Genomic DNA, 24636 nt, shown 5'->3' on the forward strand with positions numbered 1-24636 from the left:
AATACCTATACAATTATTGTATTGACAATTAGAATCAATCTTGACTATATTATCTTGCATTTGTAAACTTAAAATTACCTATTAAAATACACAAATTCAATATTCAATTATCAATGCATGAATAATTTCAATATAATATTGTCTTGATATAATTTAAAGTAGTTATTAAAAAATAACATTGGGCATTATCTCTCAAAAAACTAGTATATATATAATACAGAGTAATATTATACATCTCAGTGTTACTGAAATGAGATGGACGGCGTGCGTGGTTCTAGAAACCACGCTCCTCCATCCTTTCCGTTCTACATTTTCGTTTGCTTCTTCTCCGACACATTTATGGGATATCTACGAAAAGCTAAGTGTGGATTCTTCCATTTTGATTTGGGTTTTTACGATTTCCTACCGTTGTTGAGTTTAATTTCTAAGATTTCTACGAAAAGCTAATGTATTTTTGTATACTGTATGTGTAGTGAAGACCAATCCAGTGCATGTAAGATCTGAGTACATATCTGATTTTTTTTTCCCTACGAAGGTCACCTAAGAATACCTACGGATTGAAGTCTGCCAGAACTGCGAAAAGCTAAGTGTTGGTAGGGCTTTTTCATTTGATATAGGCCTTAATTTCTTCTATACTGTATGTACAGGGTGAGATGTGAGTACAAATCTGGGTTTTTGAACTGCTAAGTTCAACTAACAACGCATCCGAATGGCAGACATTGACTTTACGAAAAGTTAAGGGTGGATTTGTTCATTTTGATTTTTTTTTATTACCTACAATAATGAAAATACGTTAACATACTATCAAAACCTAGATAATGAAAATACCTAGACAATTTTTTACTCTGAATTTTTTCATTCGTATATTATAAATCTGCAATTTGATTTTATTTTTTTTTATGGCATGTTATTGTTATCTGTCTGCTTAAAAAAACAAGTTTACCTATTATACTGATTTATTCTGATAAGAGAATGATACATAAGCAAGCTATTATGGTGATTACAACAGTTGATATAAGTACTAAAATATTAGTTTGCAATTTACCTTTATATGTTGCATTTTGTTTTCTTTTGTTGCCTATAATGGTGGACTTTGTAAGTTTCTTTATAGTACTCCAATGTGAGAATGGATTTGAATTGCCCTACTCTAATAATTTTTAGAGAGTGTTTGTATTTGTTTGAGCAGAATAGAATGAGTTCCACTATGTGAAGGAATAAGCTTAATGCACTACTATAAATACTGACCTAGTTAGAGGTTTGACATTTTGTGTTTATGTTTTTCTGGTGCATGTTGGGATATCGCTAATTTTATCGCCGATTTGCTTAAGATGAGTTCTTTCATTTGTAATTTTGGCTATCTGTTTATATATTCATGAAATCTGGTATGAATAAACTTAATACCCTATTATTCACGGCGACCTAGTTAGAGATCTGTTCTAACAGTAAACTGTTTTTCAGGAGCATGTTTGGATAACTCAAATTCCTCACAGCTTGATTCATGCTAGAGACAAAACTATCTTGGTTACGGGTAAGTTATTGAAGTTTTTAGTCATACATAAGAGTTTTTATTGAAATGAACAATGCATGCTACTTTATTTTTCTTTTAATAATGATGTTCCCCCCAGATTTTGACTTTAAATTATTTTTCTGGTATTTCTGCAAAAGAAACTAACATGTTTTTCCCCTAGGGGATGGCAAATGATGAATAAGAAATTTTGATGCCCATGTTTTATACAAAAAGCATAAATTTCTCATGAGATCTTGAACACATTGTTTATTGCTTGATGGTCATACTGTACTTTGTTAGTATACAGTCTAAATATTTTCAACATGAAGGCAGATGATGAAAACAGAAACACACTGATGCCTTAGTTTATTATTCTTTTATAGTTATGCAAATTTGTGTCCATCTTGGTACTATAAATACCATTTAATTTTTTTTAATAGATCAGTGTGAATCATTTTTATTCAATTTTGTTGTCAAATTTGGGTTTGTAAGAGAACTTTGTATAGCTGTGTTTTGCAATAGTGTTTCATAGTGAAAACTTCCAACTCTTTTATTTATCAAAAAAACACTTGAAGGCAATTGATGGAAAACATAAACTTTCTGATGCCTTAGGTTATTATAGAGGTAGATTCATATAAGATCTACAGATTATACTATGTGAGCATGTTGGAACTTTAATAGGTTATATATGTAAGATACTTGTATAATTTGTTGCTTCATAATGTATGTGGGATGGTTGCAATTTCTGCAATGCTTGGCTATATGATAGTACAATAAGAAAACATGTTTGTTCACTTAACTATACTTATCAATTTACAAAGGGTTGTTAAATTACAATTGAAATACACATTCTATGATGCTAAAGCATAAGCTAATAAGTATTACAAAGACTATTTCGAAAGAAAGTCTACTGCTAGGCAGAGATAGACCTGGTCAGACCTTCTTTGTTGACTTTGCAGGTACTATACTTGTTATTGTTTTGTTACTTGATATTGTTTTGTCACTTTGATGAACTGCAACTCTACATGTGCTTTTAGTCTTTCATGTACTTGTGAAACTCTTATTTTCTATGAGTTTAGAGTTTAGGGTCTTTGGGTAACAACAAATTCTCAAATAAAAAATTTTACAATCAAAACTACAGTTCCATTATCTGTCTAAGTATATAATATCCTGCTACCCTAAAAATCTCTATCATTAGGATACTTAAAAATTGACCTTCCTATTCTGCTATCCTTAGTTACTCCATTGTCATTGTTAGTGATCCAAGCACCAAATCGTCTGATGTGTTTGACATTAGGAACTCCATTGTCATTCAATAAATGTGATCCATGCACCAGATACATGTGCTCCACTACCTGTAAAAAAAATAGAAAAGAGCACAGGAAAAACAGTTTATAGATAATAACCATGTGCATTGAATTGTTAGTGTTTTGCCACTTTTAGTGAATAAAAGCCTTCAATTGGTAATTTCAATTGTTTGTTTAAACTTGTGATTTTCTTAAGTAAAACAGTTTATAGATAATTTAGTATTTTGTCACTTTTAGTGAAATAAAAGCCTTCAATTGGTATTCCAACCTCTTTGTTAATCTGTTTTCTTTGCAGTAAATCATGCTTTTAATGTGTATGTGGTTGATAAATGAATGATGCTCGGATAAGTTATTTGTTTTTTATGTTTCTTAATTGTTTCTTTTGTGTTCTTACTTGACATCCATTGGAAGCTATAATTGATTCAGCTGATAATAAAAGTAGCAACCATGTGTTGTCGAGAGATTTTATTAGCAAATACCTATGATTAACCTTTCAATACTTAAATTTCTTAGACCTAGACCAGGTCCATCTAGAAATTTATGAAACTTTCGTGAATAAGCTCCTAGAATGCCATCTACCTCACCCTTCTTTCTCACCCAACTTTGGCAATCTGCAGTGTTTGAACTCAATTCCCCTCAATCCAGAACAATTGAAAAACCCTTGAACACTTCAAGTACCTTCTTTCCTATGTTATAAACTATTCCTTTGCAGTTTCATTTCAATAATCTCATCTTTTTGTGTACATTTGACACATTACCATAGTGGTATCTGATGGTGTTCATGATTTGAGCATGTGGCAGTTAATGTCCACCGTATGTTTTTTTTTATCAATTTTGTACTATAGAATTTCGATTTGCATTGTCATAGAAATTCCTATCAGAGCATTCACTTAGCAGCTTATCATCACAATCAAAATCCTTCCCCTTCTGCTTGTTCTTTATTTGGGGCATTAGGCTTATAGTTTTTGGAGCTTCTACATCTTGATTTCTTAAAACTGTTTTTTTCTTTTTCTTGTCACTTTAGATTGCAGTTGGACTGACATCTTATGGCTAGTATTGGGGGAGACAAAACCGAGAGGCTACACTAAGAACTGCCAGTTCACCTGGAGTTCCATACGGCTTTTCCGACTTTGAGGTTAAGGTGTTTGATGGATGTGCAAACCCATACCTGGGTGTGGCTTCCATAATTCCTGCTGGGATTGACGATCTGCGCAGACGCTTATCTCTCCCCAAACCATTCGGTAAGTTTGCACAATCCTCTAACAATGTCAGCTCTGTTAAAACTACTCCATGTAGACAACATAGTAGTTTGCTGCTTGTATTAGTTTGTCATTAGCTCCTGAATCAAAAACGAAAAAAAAAAAAAAAAAAACAAAAAAAAACAAAAACAAAAAACAAAAAATATATTTAAGATTAGTTTTGAAATATTTTGATAATTTATCCAACTTCAATCTACTGTTTTCACAAATACAAACTTTAAAATTCAAATATGCTTTCGGACTACTGTAGATTGTGTCTCTTTGGCTTTATCGGGTGATTATTCTGATGGTCAAAGACTATTGGTATGCTATATACTCACATAGGAAACTAAAATCAATACCTTATTTATATGATCTTACCTTCCTCTTGACTCATGTGCGTGTGGTTCCTTATAACTTCAACATGAATATCTAATATAAACATTTGAAATGTTATTTCGTCCATTTTGAAATCTGAAAATGTGAATGTAAAATTCCCAACAACAAAATAGTTAAGAAAGAATGGATAAAGAAAAAATACATATCAGTTCCCATTCTAAAAAAAATATTTGTCCACAAAGGAATTAGAAAAGAAAGGCATCTTGTAGTGTTGGTCCCAAAAGAGGTAGGGTGAAAGTCTAGAGGGGGGGGGGGGGTGTGAATAGACTTTCAAATTTTTTCGCACAGCACAACAATTGCTAAGACAGAGATAAATCAAAACTCTTAACTAGATTGTTAGAGTATGGTGCACAGCGGAAATAAATAAACATAAAGTGTGTGTGAGATTGTGTGAGCAGTATATCTTCGTGAGAGCGAATATGTAAAGAGCAGTATGTAAAGAAAGCAGTAAAGAACACAAGACAATTATAGTGGTTCGCGAGGTGGTGTAATCCTCCTACTCCACTTGCTCTTTTCTTCAAGAGCCAATTCACTATATCTACCACTCCTTGGTTCCAAGATACAATGAATTTCCGTGATCTAGTGCTTTGATCACAAAGCCCACACTAATCACGCCCAGTGACACCACACTGCTGCTTCGGGTTTTACGTCGCCGCGCTACTATCCCAGGATTTCACGACTCCGCGTTATTTTCCCCCCGTCTTTCACACTCCGGTAGAAACGTATCCCGTGATATGGTGCTTTGATCACCAAGCCCACACCAATCAGGCCCAGTGCCTCCGACACTGCTGCTTCGGATCTCACAGCTCCGTGTGACAATCCAGGATTTCACAGCTCCGTGCTACTTTCCTCCCTTCTCTTGTTTTGCTCCAAAACAAGTGTTGTCTTGCTTTCAACTTCTGAGACTCTGTAGATGATCTTCAATGATGCGCAGGTCTCTTTGATGAAGATAAACACTCTGGAATGATTTCTCTTGACAGCTCTGAGTGTTTTCTCCTTTTTAATGTATCAAGTAAAGCACTTGATATTTTGCTCTGCTTTGCTCTGTTTAAGAACTCTCAGAATATTTTTCTCTTGAAGCTCTCTGAGTTCTTTTTCTTTTCTCACTTCTAACTTGAAGATTTTTGGTATGCTCTTTACCAAATGAGATTTTTGCTCTATGCTCTTTCAAGCTTAATTGCTCTATTCGATCCCTTTGATGGATTCGAATTTTCTGCTCTCTTGTTCGTGAGTTCGTTATCTGCTAGTCTTCATATCTTCATCATTTTATAGCTGGTAATGAGAATCTGTCCGTTGGAAAGAGACGCTCTCATTTTTTGAAATCTTGTATCTTTTGTCAGAGATCTTATCTTATCTTCTGCAAAAATGTCAGAAGAAGATAAGCTAGCCGTTGATGGAGTTTCATCTCCATGTAAATGAGCTCCCAAACTTCATCTGATATTCTTCTGTTTTAACGTTGAGTGGAAATATCTGGGTCTCAGTTTTGGTGTAGAATGGCTTCTCTGATTAGCTCTGAAGTGGTCCTTGTATCTTTGGGATTCAAAAATAATCTTTATTTTAATCCCATACTAGTTAGACTAGTATTTTCCTTGTGAGAATATTTTTCACTGTAAGTTCTGCTTCATCTTCTTCATTCTCACGTCTGGGTGTTCTCAGACTTCAAACTGGCTTTGAACTTCCACCCAATTTGAATTTCTCCTTTGTAATTGACACTCAATTTCAATTGGCTTGTAATTGGCACCCAATTTGAATTTCTCCATTGTAATTGGCTCCCAATTGACTTTGAACTTCCACCCAATTTGAATTTCTCCTTTGTAATTGACACCCAATTTCAATTGGCTTGTAATTGGCACCCAATTTGAATTTCTCCATTGTAATTGGCTCCCAATTGACTTTGACTTGCAATTGGCTCCAAATTGACTTTGACTTGCAATTGGCTCCCAATTGACTTTGACTTGCAATTGGCTCCCAATTGACTTTGACTTGCAATTGGCTCCCAACTGCTCCTGGTGCTTTCAATTGCTTCCCAATTTGAATTGTTGACTTTGACTTTAAAATTGGCTCCCAGACTTCTCCTGGCATTGAATTTCATCTCAATTCAATTTGATCCCCATGTCTTCTTTGAATCGGTCCCCAACTTTGAAATTGCATCCAATTCAATTTGATCTCCATGTCTTCTTTGAATCGGTCCCCAACTTTGAAATTGCATCCCATGCATCCCATACTACAACCTCAATTGGCTCTTTGAAATTGCATCCCATACTACAACCTCAATTGGCTCTTTGAAATTGCATCCCATCCCATACTACAACCTCAATTGGCTCCCAATTTCAATTCTACATTGGCTAGTGAAATTGCTTCCCAATTTCCACTTGTAATTGGCGCCCAAAGCTTAAACTAGCGCCCAGATTAATTTAATTTGACTTCTTAAATTTTACCTTGTAAAATTGTTGATGGTGAGTTTCGAACTTGAGCCATTTCGGATAATATATCAAACATCATCCACTTCGTCCGTACAGCTTTTGATTAAATCTCCAATCACATTTGATGTACTTCTTTCTTTCCATAGATGCTTGATCTCCAAGTCAATTTCATGCATTCTTCCAATATTAATTTTCTTCACGAAAATTCTTCTGGGATATCTTCTTTGAGTAGTAGCGACGTGAATATTGTATCATTCATCTTCTTCTTCAATTTGTCATTTTCTCCAGACAAATTCTTGATTTTCGGCTTTATATCTTCTTCTTCTATTTTCATCCATTTTCCTCTGTTTTTCTCTTTTCATAATTAAACAATTTCCCGATCATGGTCTAAGACTCTACTAGACCTAGAAATAAAATTGGGGGATCTACAAATACAAATTTGGCATATCAAAACCATTACACTTTATTCCTAACATGTAGAATGTTTCCCAAAGTGGCTTAGCAAATTGGTTCAGGAGGCAAAAAAATTTAGTTTCTGTTTGACAACTTGCTGATTGACAACTTAATCTGTTATTGTACTGAGGTTTATTTACTAAATCATTTTGCTATTACTAATTTGTTAACCTGTTTATATACTAAATCATTTTAAATTGGTAATAATCTGCTTTCTGTTATTCGAATAATAATTTTATATTTATTTTTTATACTAAACTCTTTATCTGTTTATTTATCTACATGCTATGAAATCTTTAGCTGTAGTGAAGATTTTCTTAACCCTTAGAATTTAATTTTTAAATCATGTAATGTATATCTTATATAATCTGATTTATTTTTAATTTATTGCATGTGTATTTCTGTGTAGAAAAAAGTACTAAATCATATTGAATTGCCCTCTCGCACAAGCAATTTTCTACTGTTATCTCGAAAAAAAGATAAGTTGAAGGTTAATAAGTTACTAAATACATATTTTCTAGATTATGTAGTTAATTTTTACAGTATGAAACTTTTCTTGCACTATTTTGTGTTAAGCTATGTGTTAGTTATATTTTACCCTAATCCTAATCTAGGGAGAATATGAACTAATGAAATATTGAGATGTTAGTGGAATCTGGAAACATACCTTTATTTTGAGCATTTTGTTTCCTCTTTGCCTTTTATATTGAACTGTGTCCTTAATCTGTTTCCTTTAACTTTGTATTTGTGTTATTTATCACAATTCAGGTGCAAAAACCTTTTTAGGGTTATATTTTTTTGAGTGCCTCCGGACGCTGCATTGTTATTGCACTTCCATGCTTCTGGAGAATCAATTCTGAAATTTCATCATAGTAGTGAATTTTTCAATAATGTACATATTTTATGGAACTCATGTTGTTCTCCACTCATTTCCATTTCCCCCATGGAAGTGGAGATAACATTTGGTGTTGAAGAATTTCATTTCAATGAAAGTCCAGTCTCCGCGTGCTGGATTGATATAAGGGAATACTTTGGTTCTCATAATAGTGTCTTTTTTATTAATTATGTGATTGTTTTTTAATGTGTTCTATTGCTAACATGTTCCACATTGGTGTAGGGAATTTTACATGGCACTGGGAGCGTCCCCCTGCCACAAAGTCAAGGCATTCTCCCCTTCCTCCTGAACCAGTTCGTTTCTATAACAATGCCTCTATAATGGCTCTATTGATATTCCACTTGATAGCACACTGCGGTTCGTGAAACCTTTCATAACTGATGAATGCATACAACCATGTTCATCATTCTTGTATTGATTTGTTGTCTATCACTTTGACTCTCAAATTTAAGTCAACATTGAATACAGGATTTAGAAAAGAAAGAGAAGGAGTTGAAGGCTAAAGAGGCTGAACTGAGGAGGTGAGAACAGGCATTGGAAAATCTAACCTTTACATGTGATAATGCATTTGTGTCCTGCTACTTTTTTTAAACTGCTAGCAAGACTGCATTTGATAGACTCAGCTGTGTGCCCCCCTCATATTCTTAGATGGAGTGCAGTGCGTACAGTACATATAATGAACCTCAATAGTATGCCTCTTTTAGGAATTATGCTCCTTTGTTATTCCTTTTTTTTTATTTTTTTTTTTGCAGCCGTTACTATTCTTCTGGTTCAACAATTCATAGCAATGTATCTGGTTTAGGTTGTTTATTGCTTAGTTGTGTTAAATGCCTACCAAATAGCTTAGCTTATTCTGAGTTTTTTCTCCCTTGCAAATTGGTATGATTTTCAAATTTCTAGAACTCTATTCTTTATCCAAAAAAAAAAAAAAACAGATTCAGCCGGCTCTTCTGGATATGGAAGCTACGGCGGCCACACCTCATACAGACATTTTCCCGTGATAGGCTCTAATTTGATGTTGCTTCCTTTTCGGCTCTAATTCTTGTAGTGGTTATTGATGCATGATAGAATTTTCTAGATGAGCCTCTTGTGATATGTTGAGCCTTTTGGCCTTGCTTTGTTGCATTGTATAAGGTAGCTAGGTTGTCTTGGTTAAGGGTGGTCACTTTTGGACCACCCTAGTTTGGTTTATTTGTTGGCCGGATGGCCTTTTGAGGACTTTGGCCGGATGGCCTTTGAGGACTTAGGCCGAAATAGCCTTGTTGTTTTAGGCCAAGTATGGCCATTCTTGTTGGAGACCACTTTTGGGTCTCATGTAGAACTTATCTTTGGTTGAAATAAATTACATAGTTAAAAAAAAAAAAAAAAAAAAAAAAAAAAAAAAAAAAAAAAAAAAAAAAAAAAAACACCCTGTGATCCAAAAAAGCGATTGAAGAGTGCAAATAAAACCATTAAATATAGAGTATTAGTACAGCTTGTGCTTTTTGAAAAATAATGTATAACTTTTCTGCACTGCAATTGGCAACTGGCAACTAAGAATTTTAACATACCACAAAATTGCAACCTATACTAGTACACAATAGTTACATAGGAAAGAAATTTCACTCATATGCTAACATTGGATCATACATGAAAACTTACACATTCCAGATACATGCAGAACATAACCTTGCACTAATAAAATTTTGTTTGTTTGTCGACTATGCTATAAACGAAACGTCTTTATCATATTTAATGCCCTTAATTTAGCAACATATTTGAATTGGACAGAAAAATTCATATGTGAAAGGGGACAAACAAAAACTAAGAAATTTCTATATATATTTTTAAAAAGAAACTAAAAGATTTGGTTGAACTGAAACCATAGAGTTGAGATTGGTGTTGAATTCTCTGGCACCAAGAGTCATTGTGCCATCAAGTCTTTCATATGGTATGCTAGACTGGTTTAGTGACTGGTTTAGTGACCACTCAACATGCATGTCTACTCATCATAGCTTTTTTATCAGTGTTTTTATAGAACACATACAAACTTGTTGAGAGTGAAAGTGCATTCACCACGCTTAATCTTGAATAATTTAATTTAACGAAATTAAGGAAATTCTCAATCCTACAATTATTTTACATTCAGATTTAAGAACAAGTGGTGGAAAATAAATCAAAAGTGAAAGAATTGAGTTACAAGTAAATGTCAATTTTTTATACTTTGTCGATTTAGATTTAGGCTAGCAGAGATGAGAATACTTCATTGAAGAAATTAAAGAGACATTTGTAACACATCAGATCACTCCTTCACTCTGATATGACCCGACCCGAGTTGATGATGTTGCAGCGAGGTCACGGAAAGAACAAGGAGAAGATGGTGAGGAGCAAGCGGACAGTAGTCCTGATTGGGTTGGGGGTGGCAATGGTGATGGGCTTAGCTATCTACTTGCGTCTTTGGACAATCGAATACCGACGAGACCGAACTAATCAGGAAACAATTTGATCTTGCTAATAGAGAAGCAATGGATGAATCTGCATATTGGAGGAGTAGATTTGATGAGGAGGCAGGACAGGTTAGCAACTGCCAGAAGGAGCTACTTGAGTCTTCTGGGGTGGAGGGTACTGGCATCATTACGAAAGGAAAACATGGACTTGCTTGAAAAGATTGAATCTTTGAAACAAGAGATTGGATCAGTAAAGTTGAAATGCAGCATGAAACAACCCATGTGAGTTTTTGCTATTGAGGGAACACCTAAGTAAGCTGCTTAAGGAATTTACACTACTTTTATGCTTCCAGTAAAGGAATTGTAGAGGGCAAGAAATATTATATGATTCACTTACGTTGAGTTGTTCTGTTATAAAATAATAATAAAAAAATTAAAGAGACATTACAGAGGGAAAAAGAAGTTCATAATCTGCAACATATATTAGACAACTAACTATATGAAAAACTAAAACACCCTTCATCAATCTAACAATTATTGGGGCCAAAACCCACAAATCCGTTGGAGCTATCAATAGATATTTGGATCCCTTCCTGCTGAATGTTCCCTATGATGGATAGTCCAGTTGGGGATGGAGCAAATGCAAAGCAAAATGTGCCCATGTTATCAACTGGTATAAGAACGTTCTTAGTTGAAATGGTCCAGACCGGGCCACCAATAAGGAAAAACGATACAGTGGGTACCTGAACCGTACCGAGCCCGTACAGGTTGTAGCATGTATCGAATACGAAGACGCCGGGTGCCCGAGGAAGGGTGGCGGTTTGCATCATATATGTGTCACGCAATGCCGTGTATGCCACCTTGGGGAGTCTTGTCACCGTTGTTCCGGTGTCCATGATCACGCCCCCGTAGCCCTGCTCGGTTAAACGGAAGACGTCTTCGGATATTGGGAGCTTTATGCCGCCCACGTCCAGACCCGAGAGCCCAATATAGTAGGCAGAGGGTGCCCGTAGGCTTCCGAGCAAGGGTACCCACACAGCGCCCACGGGTATGGCTTCTTGCCCGAACTCCAGTGAGCCGGAGGAGTCGGTGCCCCAGGTCGCCAAGCAATAGCTGAAAACTCCTCCCGTTTGCGGGAAAAGTTGACCCATGAAGGTGGATTCCCTGGCGAGACCCAGCAACCCGGAGATTCCGGTGAAACTCCCCTGGTTCCAGAGATTCCGGTGAAACTCCCCTGGTTCCGGAGATTCCGGTGAAACTCCCCTGGTTCCGGAGATTCCGGTGAAACTCCCCTGGTTGGTCTGGCCGCACCCGATAGCCATATCCCGGACCATAGTTCCCCCAAACGTGATAGTCTCGAACACCATCGTCCCATTGGTGTATGACCCATCAATGTATTTGACCCAGTACATGCACCGATCCCTGTTGCACCCCAAATGGATCAGGTCGCAGATGGTGGAGCTACACGGCACGATGGCAAATGAAGCTGAGCGAGTCGGGTCGAACACGGGGTAATATTGACTGTAGCATTTGTTACAGGGTTGACACTGAACCCACATAATATTACTCCCCCGGTGTCAATCACCAGAAACTGATATTGGGGCGGAGTCCCCACCCCAATCCTCACTACGTATTCCATAATCCCGAGATTCCAAGCGGAAACAACCTCCGCCCCTAACTCCTCCGCCTCATACTCGGTGCCGCTAGTTCTCCGTATGAGGTCAGGGACTCTGTGTGAGTCCCTTTTCATTCGGGATTGAAATCTGCCGCCGAAGTCAGTAAAATTGGAAAATGGCAATTCATCTCTGTGGAGGAGGTTGAGCTTCCAAATGCTCTCATTGCGGCTTTCATCCTTAAATTGCTCCTGGGTTTTTGGCAAAGGATGAATTTTGGTAGCCTGAGAAATGGATTTTTTTACGTTCAAATTGTCGTGAGTGAGAAAGGGGGTCGCGTGGCCGGTAGAAATAGTTGTTTGGCTGGCACAAGTATTTGTGAAGAAAAATAGTGAGAGGAGTAGGAGAAGCATTGTGGTGAGAATTGAAGTTGATCGAGAGAAGAATTGAAGAAGAAGAAGAAGTGTGGTGAGAAGTTGATCGAGACACGAATTGAAGAAGAAGAAGAAGAAGATCAGAAGTGTTTAATTGAGAAGAAGTAGTGTTTGAGAAGAAGAAGGAGAAGAAGAAGAAGCAGTGTTTGAGAAAAGAAGAAGAAGATCAGAAGTGTTTGAGAAGAAGAAGAAGATCAGAAGTGAAGCAGAGATGGTGATGAGAATGTGGTCTCATCTGGTATATATATACACAAATTAAAGAGATGTTGGAAGAGTACGTTGCAGAGAGGATCAGTAAGCTTATATATTTGCATGCATGGCACTCCACCGCTATTTTTCTCTTTCAATCTGCTTGGCCTCCCTGAGAAATAATTAAATATAAAATCATTTTCAATAAATAAAAAAATACACCGTAATACACTTATGTAAATAAAAACAATACACTTCCAAATTTAAATGGTGGCTCAAATTTTAGAAGCATTAAATTTATCAAAATTAAGATTTCATACTTCCTATCCTAATAAATTTTAACTTAAAATAACATAATATACCCACACCCTTAAAGGCCATTTTATATTTAATAAGCTAATAGTAAACATCTAATTTACCAAACACTTTTTTTTTTATAACCAGCTAATACAATCACCTATTAACTATTAGCTAACTCGATCCGCTATCATCAATAATAATTTGTAAAATCAGTCCGTTAATTACATAATGTTGTTAATGTGATTCTTAAGTATCTCCTAAATTGATTATTTTGGTCCTCATGTCACAACAAGTATTACATTTATTTTAAATTTTACATATATTTTGAATTTTTATCTTTAATTTAAGATAGAATGATACATATACATGTAAAATTTAAATTTAAAATTGGACTAACGACTTCAATTCTATGATATGCTTATTCGAAATAATCATTTTATAGGATGATCAAGAATATAATAATGTGAATGAGAATGAGAATCTGTGAAAAAAATTGTGGAAAAATGAAGAAAGAGAAGTGTTGAAATTAGGTTAGGCAATGCAATGAGAAGGGTTATTTTTGTGTCAGACCCTAACACATTAAAATCAACTCACCATTTCACTTAAAATTGCTATAAATTTTAGTTATAATAAAATTTTACTCTTTAACTAGTAAAATGTGCATTCTTGGCTTTCTTTCTAATATAAGTAAAAAAATATAAGTGATAAGATGTAAATCTAAATTTATTACTTGAAAAGAAAATGTAAATCATCACAAAACGTTACCCAAAAAAAAAAAAATTACATCTTATTGACTTTTTTTTTTTAGAGTCACTGGCTCTATTACATTGTAGTATCTGATCTGTTCATATACTTTCTCAACCTACTGAAACACAAAGAACCAATAACGCCTCCACTGAGGCTCGAACTTACAATCTTACAATCTTACATGTTATTGACTTAGTCATTAAGAAATTTAAAGTACAGTGAAATACAAATATAATATCACTCAATTCATTCTCTTAATCATCTATCCCATATGTTATAATAATCTATCAAGTACTAATAATATTTATTATTATTAAATAATAGTCGCATGCTGCATGTTTCACTTCTTCACCGAATGTGTTGGGTCTTCACTCAGCTGCCTCCCACGTACTCACGTAGCATGTGTTACGTTGGATTATCTCCGCTTCATGCCATATTTCTATCACTTTTCTTTTAGTATAAATAGCAATTGCTTTTCCTTTAAAAAAAAAAAAAAAAAAACCAATTGCTCTTAGTATAAATAGCAATTGTTTTTGCTTTGTAATTCATCATCAGTACGTGCATATCTTCTTTATCTTCTTTCAATTCACGCATATATATATATATATATATATATATATATATATATATATATATATATATATATATATATATATATATATATATATATATATATATATATGTTCCTTGCAAGTGAGGTATGTGTAGTCTACTTGTGGTCTCTCTATATACCTAGCTATTTAATTTAAGTCTTTTCTCCATTTTCCCTTAAAAAAAAAAGTCATCTTAAAAATAATTGATGAAAATGTTAGGTTGAATACAATGGTAGGGATGTCAATATAATGGAAAACTAATGGGGTGCTTAAAAATATTTAAAAAATTAATGGGTTAAAGTTGAAAACTAGTTTGAAATTTAGTAATTCTCTTTGGTTATACCACTCGTTGTCCTGACCTTAACTGTAGGACGCATCTTTAAATTAATAGACATCTCTTACAAAGAGTCAAATTTAGAACTATGTGGTTACCAAATCAACTATCTAATTTACCTGGTTGAGTCTCCCCTTCATTATTGACATATCTATATCATACAAACAAATGTTAAATAATTGTCATTAATACACTATTTTAAATATTTAAAATCATTTTCAATAATATTGAAATAAATAAAAAATACACCGCAATACACTTATGTAAATAAAAATAATACACTTCTAAATTTCAATCGTGGCTCAAATTTTAGAAGCATTTATCAAAATTAAGATTTCATACTTCCTATCCTAATAAATTTAAACTTAAAATAACATAATATACACATACCTTTAAAGGCCATTTTACATATAATAAGCTAATAGTAAACATCTAATTTACCAAACATTTTTTTTATTTTATTTTTTTATAACCAGCTAATACAATCAGTTGGTCAAACTAGCTAATACAATCACCAATTAACTATTGGCTAACTCGATCAGCTATCATCAGTAATAATTTGTAAAATCAATCCATTAATTACATAGTGTTGGTAATGTCATTCTTAAGTATCTCCTAAAGTGATTATTTTAGTCCTCATGCCACAACAATTATTAAATTTATTTTAAATTTGACATATATTTTGAATTTTTATCTTTAATTTAAGATAGAATGATACATATTGAGAATCAAAATGCATGTAAAATTTAAATAGGACTAACGACTTCAATTCTATGATATGCTTATTCGAAATAATTATTTTATACGATGATCAAGAATAATGTAAATGGAAATGAGAATTTGTGAAAAAAAATTGAAGAAAGAAAAGTGTTGAAATTAGGTTAGGCAATACAATGAGAAGGGTTGTTTTTGTGCCAGACCCTAACAAATTAAAACCAACTCACCATTTCACTTGAAATTGCTATAAATTTTAGTTATAATAAAACTTTACTCTTTAACTAGTAAAAGGTGCACTAGGACTATGTGGTCTAATGGTACCCGGGTTGAACTTCCATTTGGAAGATTATGAATTCAAGCCTCAGTGGAGGCGTTATTGATTCTTTATGTTTCAGTAGGTTGAAAAAAACAGATACTACAATGTAATAGAGCCAGTAATAGTAAAAGGTGCATTCTTGGCTTTCTTTCTAATACAAGTAAAAATATATTAGTGATAAAGATGTAAATCTAAATTTATTACTTGAAAAAAATGTAAATCATCACAAAACTTTACCCAAAAAAACATTACATGTTATTGACTTAATCATTAAGCAATTTAAAATACAGTGAAATACAAATATAATATCACTCAATTCATTCTCTTAATCATCCATCATATGTTACAATAATCTATATATCAAGTACTAATAATAAAAGGGCAATCTTTTGGTACCCACATTCCCAACTAAACCATCAACCCTAACACTAAACCAAAAACCAAAAAATCAATAACCAATATTTCAACTGGCAAAAAAATAACCCACTCACTTTCTAGATTAGACTTGTGTTGCGGTCAAGTTTGGTTGTTTTGGTAAAAAGATAGATCGGCTAAACGTTAAAAAAAAAAAAAAAAAAAAAAAAAAAAAAAAAAAAAAAAAAGGTAAAAGGGAGACGCATTAGAAAAGAAAAAGAAAAAGAAAAAAGAGAAAAAAAGAGTAAAAGGGAGACGCATTAGAAAAGAAAAAGAAAAAGAAAAAGAAAAAAGAGTAAAAGGGAGACGCATTAGAAAAGAAAAAGAAAAAGAAAAAGAAAAAAAAGTAAAAGTAAAAAAAAAAAAAAAAAAAAAAAAAAAATCCAATTAGCAAGCTTGCTGTTGGCTGATTTTTTTTTTTTTTTTTTTTTTTGTAAACGTCAATTTTATTGTGTTTTTATTTTTGTTTTGTTATTTCTTTTATATATATATATATATATATATATATATATATATATATATATATATATATATATATATATATTAACTAATTTATTTTAATGTTTAATTATTATTTAATTTATTTTTAAATTATTGTATTGAAATTTGTTACATAATACATTTTTAAAAATTTAAATTATTATTTTTTTATTTTTAATTTGTTTTATAATCTATTTTTTTACTTAATAAAGTTTTTTAGTATAACTTGCATTTGGTTATATATATAGTACGAATAAATTTTTAAATCATTTTAAAAATTACGTTTTTTATTTGAGGTCATTTTTATTATTTTTAGTATTTAATGTAATTTATATATTGATATAAATTAATATATAAAGAAGAGAAAATAATATTTATTGAGAGAAAGATATTAATTTTTTAAAGTGATGTGAAATTGAGGTTCATTTTAGAAAATTAGTTGAAATTGTAAGGATGTAGTGTGAATAGTAAATGATTTGTAAATTTGTTGTTGTGGAGGGATTAGCCTAAAGCATGACAGAGTCCATTTGGAAAGTGATTCCAAGGACAGTTTGGCAAGTATTCTGTGCAATTGTCTTCCCCATAGGCCAGCCTACAATATTCTCACAGCATGTAAGTTTGGTCAATGGAATCTTTCTTGGCTCCCAAGAGAACAAAACAAACCAGCCGACGCCCTTGCTACTTTGGCCCGAATCAGCACCAGTAGATTATGTGTGCTTCAGATTCCAGCTTGGCGCCATGTTTATGACTCTTGTGTTGCCTGGGTTTCCCCCTCCATATTGAAAAATAAAAAATAAAAAAAATAAAAGTAAAAGTAAAACTCTTGTAGGCATTTTGCCTTGATTCTCTGGATGATATATATCGTAGTTGGACTAACAAAATTCACATAATAATTATTATTTTTAGGGATCGGGCTTAATAAGTTAACAAATATTGGGGCCAAAATTCACAAAATCATTTGAGCTGTCAAAAGAAATCTGGATGCCTTCTTGCTTATGATGGATAGTCCGGTTGGAGATGGAGCAAATGCAAAGCAAAACGTGCCCCTTTCATCAACTGGTATAAGAATGTTCGTAGCTGGAATGGTCAGGATCAGGTCACCCATAAAAAAAAACGATACGGTTGGTACCAAAACCGTAACGAACCCGTTTAAGCCGTAGCATATGTCGAATATTGAGACGCTGGGTGCCCGAGAAACGGATTATTTAACGTTGAAATGGTGGGAAAGGGGATGGCGTGGCCGGCTGAGGTATTGGTTTCGGTTGCGGAGGTTGTAAAGAAAAACAGTGAGAGGAGGATATGGATCGGACAAGCATTGTGAAGTAGATTAGTTTAGATTAGAGGTTTAAGCTAAGCAAATTAAAGGTGTGATAGATAGATGGTGCAGTGATGAGGTTGTTGGAAGAGTTGCAGAGAGGATCAGTAAGGGATGAGTGAGAATGAGAGCATTGGAAAGGGATGCAGACTATATATAGAAGGTGATAAAGAGAGATTAAAGAAAGGGACTATAACAACCTGCCTCAACTAATTACAAGAATGTCCTTGACAATCCTACCCTTCTACTTCATCTCATATGATCATATCCCATATTAACTATAGTAGTCTTTCCTAAGTTAGTTTTCAACTATAGTGATTCTATCCAATTTAGTTATCAATTACAGTGATTTTTATTGATCTAATCCTTGATTCTAAGAGCCGAGAACTCAATTGGATAAAACCATCAAAATTGAGGACTTAATTAAACAGAAAAAATTGTTTATGACTAAATTAAAAAAAAAAAAAAAAAAAAAAAAAAAAAAAAAAACTCATTATAATAGAAGACTAAATTATGTATTAACTTTTTTTTTCTTTAATCGCCTGACTTTCAATAGTATATATTTAAACTATTTAGAAGCACCTTAAAGGTATAATAGTTTTATTAAATATAAAAATTTCAATTAAAAAATGTTCATGAACGTGCTTGTTAACAAACATGTTCGTGAAGGTGTTCGTTAATGTTAGTGAACATGTTTAATTCGTGAACGTGTTCGCGAACGTTAATAAACACTAATGAACACTTAACAAACGAACACGAACATGATTTTTAAAAATCTTAACAATCGAACACTCAAAAAACCTTAACAAACGAACACGAACAACCTCTGTTCGTTTGTGTTCGGTTCATTAACAGCTCTAGTAGTTATAAGTAACTCTTTTCCACAATAATAGGCAAATTTTACTGTGGACCACGGTACATGTAGTAATATGGTCCATAAAGTAAGTATCATTCTACTTACATTTTAGTTTTATCTGACAATATTGCTTAGTTTTTCAATTTCATTTTCACACTCACTAGTTTCACTTTAGTATTTTTTTTATTTTTTATTTCTTTTATTAAATTATTATTATTGTTATTATTATTATTATTATTATTTAAAATAATAATAATAATAATAATAATAATTATTATTATTATTATTATTATTATTATTATTATTATTATTATTAAGCAATAAAGAAGCGGTTAAAAAACGTTGGGAGCAAGCAAAGGTAAAGCAAACCCTTACGTTGGGAGCAAGCAAAGGGAAAGTCTAATTTTAAATATATAAAATGATAAAGGTTGTAGTCTCACCTTGAATTTAAAATTTTAGTTAGGAATTAATATATTTTAATATATGAATCTTTCAATTATAGTTATCATTTTTTGTAACATACCATATATATCCACTAAAACAAGATTAATTTAAATTCAGTTTGATCATGTCGGTACAATATAATTAATTAAATCCTTACTTAGAGAAAATCTAATTTAAAACTTTTTAACAAAACACATCCACATAAGAGCTAAACATCAATTTAGGGTGTGTTTGGTTGATAGGTTTTACCCATAGGAATGAGTATGAAAGTGATTAGAGTTAATTACCAAAATGCTCCCTTGACTATAGTAAAATTACCAATTTGGTCCTTGACTATTTTTTTAACCAATTAAGTCCCTCAACTTTAAAAATTTTAACCAATTTGGTCCTCCGTTTGTTTGACCGTTAGTCAACCGTTAACTTGGGACCAAATTGGTAATTTTGCTATAGTCAAGGGATCATTTTGGTAATTAACTTTAGAGGTGGGCATTTGGGTTTAGTTTTCTCGAATCGAACCGTACCGAACCAATTGGTTCGATAATTTACCGAACAACTGAATGGTATTGGATACTTGTATACTGGACGGTTTGATAAAAAATCGATCCGATCCGATCCGAATTGTTCGGTAAAAAATTGAACTGAACCGAATACCGTTTGATTTTTTTTTTTGAAATATAATAATAATAATAATAATAATAATAATAATAATAATAATAATAATAATAATAATAATAATAATAATAATAATAATAATAATAATAATAATAATAAAAATAAATAAATAAATAAAAATTAAATCAAATTCCATTGCTGATTGCTCTGCCGTTCAACTCATATTCTCACGGGTATCTCTCGTGAATGTTTGATTTGATTTCTTTATGGTTTGTTATCAAAAGTTCTCAAGAATCTATTACCGTTCGGTTGTTCGGTATATTACCGAATCTAACTAGTTTGGTACAGTTTGGTTCGAGAAAACTAAATCGAATTACCCACCCTTAAAGTTATTTACCCAAAATGGTCCCTTGACTATAGCGAATTACCAATTTGGTCCCAAGTTAATGGTTGACTAACGGTCAAACAAACGGAGGACCAAATTGGTTAAGATTTTTTAAGTTGAGGGACTTAATTGGTCAAAAAAATAGTCAAGGACCAAATTAGTAATTTCGCTATAGTCAAGGGACCATTTCGGTAATTAACTCAAGTGATTATTATTGTTTGGTTGATAGGGTTTTAGAACACTACTATGTGTTTCAAATACCCCTATCAATTGAAAAACTCATACCCAAATAAAAGAAGGATTTCATTCCCTTATTCATTCTCAAGCACTATTATTAGTAACCATTCCCATTCCACCCTACTACCAAACATGTTAAATATTTTTACCAAAATCCATTACTATTACCAACTATTTAATACACATTCTGATTCTGATTCCCATGTGTGAACCAAACATAACCTTAGTAACTCGCTTACCAATTGCCCAAGCTATTGGGATGGGTTATATCCCATCCATATCTTATATATACATATTGGGTTGAATTTTGGGTATATGGCTAGATTTGGGGCAAATTATGTTGTGAAACCTGTTCACCTTGGAAGGTGGACACGGTTTCAAATATGTCATAATTGTGAATATAGAGTTCAAAAATTATGAATATAGAGTTCAAGAATTATGAACATAGAGTTCTATAATTATGAACATAGCTTTCAAAAAAAAAAATTATAATAATTATGAACATAGAGTTCTATAATTATGAACATAGAGTTCTGTAATTGTGAATATATAGAGTTCAATAATTGTGAATATGAAGTTCAAAAATTATGAATATAGAGTTTTATAATTATGAGCATAGAATTTAGTAATTATGAACATAGAACTCTGTAATTGTAAATATAGAGTTCAATAATTGTGAATATGAAGTTCAAAAATTATGAACATAAAATTCTATAATTATGAACCTAGAGTTCAGTAATTATGAACATAGAACAGTGTCCACCTTATTTAGGCAATGCACATAAAAGTCAAGTTACATTATTAAAATTTTCATTTACTAAATCAGTGATCTGGTAACATCTTTACTTTTCTGTTTTTATCCCGTAAATGTGCGAATATTGCAATGTATCCACGCATTTCACATAGAAGTGGTGATTAGGCTAATCTCAATGAATTTTCTAAAAAAAAAAAAAAAAAAAAAAAGGCTAGTCTCAATGAGTTGGCAAAAGAATTTTCCATATGTGAAAGTCGTGAGTCACACCACAACCTCAAAAAACATTAACAACAAACACTGCTCCCTTTACTTTTGTTAAAAAAAAATCACAATGAAACAATTAAAAGGAAAGGAATTAAAGAAGCAGTGAAAGAATATGTTAAGAGATTAGGTATTTGAACCTTTGATCTTATCTAGGTCCAGATATGTTTTTGTCAACTCATCTAACTTATTTTTTCTTTATCTTCATCAGTTTTCGAATATCTATATGCAAAACATGTACTGTATAATGCATACAAGAGTTATATATGGGCTGGGAGTAGGGTGAGTAGGGGCAGCTGCCCCCATGCTGAATCCGCCCCTACACGTTGGTTGAGGAGTGATTCGTTGCAATTTTGTAAGTTTTCAATGTTCAAAATTTTTAATTTGTAAAATATTTGTGTCTATATTTCCTCTTATTCGCAGATGGGTTGATGAGATGAGAGCAGATTAGGGTTCGTCTCTGGCTATTGAGGTTTTTTTTTTTTTTTTTTTGGATTAATTTTTTCGCACTTTGGAGAGAATAAGAGGTCAATAGTAGTTCGAGATTGCAAGGTCAATGAAAATATCTATTTTATCCCTACTTGAAATGTAGAATTTTTTTCTCCGATGAGAAATTGACAGAAAATCAGCCGGAAGGACCATTTTTGCAACAAAAACAATAGTTGTGGACTGAAATTGCAAAGTTTGAAAGTTGTGGATCAATCTTATGTAAGAAGTCCAACTATATTGTAGGTTATATTTTATATTTTATATTTTTATTTTTAATTTTTATTTAAATAAATGATAATACTTCTAACAGTCAACTAACATATTTTTTAGCAAAGGACTAAAAATTGTGTAAAATCATCTAAATCGAGGACTAAATTGAGCATAAAAAATCATTTAGGACTAATATATAGTTCAAATGGTGCACAATATAATGTTGTTTCTACGAATCGAAACTGATTTTTTTAAAAAAGTGAAACACATATTTTTAATAAAACGACGTCGTTTTTGCACCTGTATGCACCATGCATTGTGCATACGGATGCACAACATAATTTGCCAAATTAATGCATGTGACAATTAAATAATGGTTCTGATTATACCAAAAAATGATTAAAGATATATATATATATATATATATATATATATATATATATATATATATATATATATATATATATATATATATATATATATATATAGGTTATAGTAGGTGGATTCTGGGATAACCCGGTTTCGATTCCCACAAGTGACGATCTCCTTTAGGTTAGTTTCTGTGTCTCTTGGAGCGAACCGGGTGGACCTGGACCGTTAAACGGACAGAGAAAGACTCGGACCACAATGTGTGGTTGACACCAAAATATATATATATATAGGTGTGTGTGTGTGTGTGTGTGAACTTGTATAAATAGTAATGCATTTATTTTGCTTAGGCAGTTTGTTTCATTACTATACTGTCATTATAATCTTTGAACATACAATCGTTACAAATATACTTGTGCATGAAAAACTTATAATGGATATATTAAACTCAGGGCCGGCCCTAGACAAGTCTTTTCCGGGCCGACGCACAGGGTCCCCAAGTTTTGGGGGCCCCTTATTTAAAAAAAAAAAAAAATAGTATATATATAAATCGGCAAATCGCAGTTCTCGAACAAAGCTATCCTAAATCCCTTTCCCTAATCGGCTAATCTAGCGTTAGAGTGCAGACAGAGAGGTCAGACTACAGGCCTACAACAATTGATCTAGGTAATTGAAGAATTATAATATTTAATTTGATTATTCGAGTTGCGGCTGTAGAATGTAGTATGCTATTTTAAGTAAATTAAATTTGAATATTCTCAATTGTATTCTTTGTTGTTTGATTTTATATATTTTTTGTTGTAGTAATTTAATTATTTAAATATTTAATTTGGCTGTTTATTTGTATTCTTTGGCTATTTGTTGTTTGACGGCTCCTAGACAATGCAATTTAGTGAATTGATGCAAAAATGACAGACACAGTTTGTTTGCTACTGATTCTTTAATTCTTTTTTTATAATACAAATTCTCAAGTTCTTCAATTTTCTTGACAGGTAATTAAAATTATTTATTATTTCATTCCCAAAAAAAAATTATTTATTATTTCATAATTCTTGTTTATTGTTTTATTTACATGAATTAATAATCCTGATTTCAAAATAATATATTCAAGAATTCGTTTCTTGATTAATTAATTATTGATAGAGTTTCTAAATAAATTTTTATTTTTTCCTTATGATTTTATGTCTTCTAGAAAATATTCATCTGGGTTTGAGAAACGTAAAAAGAAAAGAAGAAGAATTGAGCAACTAACTCAATCTCAAAAGGGAACTCTTGAAAAATTCATTAAAAAAAATAAAAAAACAAAAAAAACTCAAATAGTTGAGCAAAAAGATGATGCCAAGGAAAAATTGTTAGACGCTAATCCTCATATAGAAGATCAAGATGATTATGAGAATGGAAAAAATTTAAATGATAGTGTGCACAACGATTATAGGTATCACTGTGACAATGAAAATAATAAGAATGTTGATAGTTGTTTAGATGATGTTGGTCACAGTGATAAACCAAATGATTCGCTTTTATTTGACATATATGATCCAAGAAATTAGGATGCCATTGATTCTAAATTAATAGATATCCTTGTGAAAAATGGTCCTAAAAGAGATTTATCAATAAATAAAGCTCCTAAAGATAAATTCTTTAGAATATTTTCGTCCCCATTTTACACAAAATATTTGCCAAATGGAGAGAAGCGTGACCGAGATTAAATGAAATTTTAGATGTAGTTTTTATACAATATTTATATTTTGAATTTTTGACACAATTTTTTGAACATATATTACTTATATATACAAATTACTTGAAAAAAAGTGGGTCAATTTAAGATATCGCACATGATCCCATTTTTATTGGAACGACCCTGATTAAACCTCGTATAAGATTTTAAGCCCATGCCAAGACTTGAGGCTGACGTGGAC

General features: G+C 32.4%; 2 long non-coding RNA genes and 1 pseudogene across 5 annotated transcripts; 1 reads left to right on the top strand and 2 right to left on the bottom strand.

Annotated features, from left to right (window-relative positions):
• Positions 1-263: 263 nt before the first annotated feature.
• LOC109149026 lies at positions 264-9579 on the top strand. Of its 4 annotated transcripts, none has more exons than XR_002048904.1 (6): positions 264-593; positions 1459-1528; positions 3839-4055; positions 8445-8579; positions 8691-8743; positions 9158-9579. It is a non-coding gene; the product is annotated as an uncharacterized LOC109149026 (long non-coding RNA). The 4 variants fall into 4 exon arrangements; XR_002048905.1 differs by having other exon boundaries at positions 9164-9579; XR_002048906.1 differs by lacking the exon at positions 9158-9579 and adding an exon at positions 8975-9073.
• A 1530-nt stretch (positions 9580-11109) lies between these two features.
• LOC109149025 lies at positions 11110-12697 on the bottom strand (annotated as a pseudogene).
• A 4955-nt stretch (positions 12698-17652) lies between these two features.
• On the bottom strand, positions 17653-18232 carry LOC109149027. The gene is made up of 2 exons (XR_002048907.1): positions 17931-18232; positions 17653-17841 (listed from the first exon to the last, which is right to left on the bottom strand). It is a non-coding gene; the product is annotated as an uncharacterized LOC109149027 (long non-coding RNA).
• Between the last annotated feature and the right edge of the window lie 6404 nt (positions 18233-24636).

Source organism: Ipomoea nil, unplaced genomic scaffold (genome assembly GCF_001879475.1).
Source record: "Ipomoea nil cultivar Tokyo-kokei standard unplaced genomic scaffold, Asagao_1.1 scaffold2149, whole genome shotgun sequence".
In the NCBI taxonomy this organism is placed as follows: domain Eukaryota; kingdom Viridiplantae; phylum Streptophyta; class Magnoliopsida; order Solanales; family Convolvulaceae; genus Ipomoea; species Ipomoea nil.